The sequence below is a fragment of the Octopus bimaculoides genome, chromosome 17 (genome assembly GCF_001194135.2).
Source record: "Octopus bimaculoides isolate UCB-OBI-ISO-001 chromosome 17, ASM119413v2, whole genome shotgun sequence".
Lineage (NCBI taxonomy): Eukaryota > Metazoa > Mollusca > Cephalopoda > Octopoda > Octopodidae > Octopus > Octopus bimaculoides.
This window is the reverse complement of record NC_068997.1, coordinates 825,573-826,363: the sequence shown is the minus strand read 5'-3', so window position 1 is coordinate 826,363 and position 791 is coordinate 825,573.

Below are 791 nucleotides of genomic sequence, written 5' to 3'. Positions count from 1 at the left end.
TAACAGTTTCAGAGAAGGATGCAGGTCGACTACATCGACACCAGTACTCAACTGGTACTTATTTTATCGACTCCGAAAGGATGAAAGGCAAAGAGGACCATGGCGACTTCAGCACGTAAAGATGGACGAAATGTTGCTTGTATTTCGTCCATCTTGCTAGCGATTCTGTCATCTCGCCGCCTCGGTTTGTGTTCCACATACAGAAACTTGGAATCGACTTGGTGAGTGCAATTATTATAACGATTGTTAATCATTAATAATTATGTTATAAAGTTAATATTATTATAACACAACTACGTGTTGTATTTTCTCTTCATTGTTATTGAAATAGCTGTAGTAGTTTTGACCTTTTTTTTTATATACCAATGGCATTGTTTGTTTTTCTGTTTTTTCTAATATATGATGCTCAACACCCGTCAAAGTCAATTATACAATTTATACAAAATCATATATGTATTTGCTATAGCTTTTGCTTGGCAAAACCCAAATGCGGAATGTTAAAAATTTAGCTCAAAAATATGTGGCTGATTCTTTCGCACATAAGTGCAGAAAATGACTTGTGAATTTTGTTCGTAGTTAAAACTAAAATTATTGACTACTTTAAAACAAATTAACAAGATGAAATTTTCTGAAAACAGTTACACAAAACTTGCCTCTTTCTTTCGTTTGTTAAACTACTAACGCTCTATGAAGAAGAAGAAGAAGAAGAAGAAGAAGAAGAAGAAGAAGAAGAAGAAGAAGAAGAAGAAGAAGAAGAAGAAGAAGAAGAAGAAGAAGAAGAAGAAGAAGAA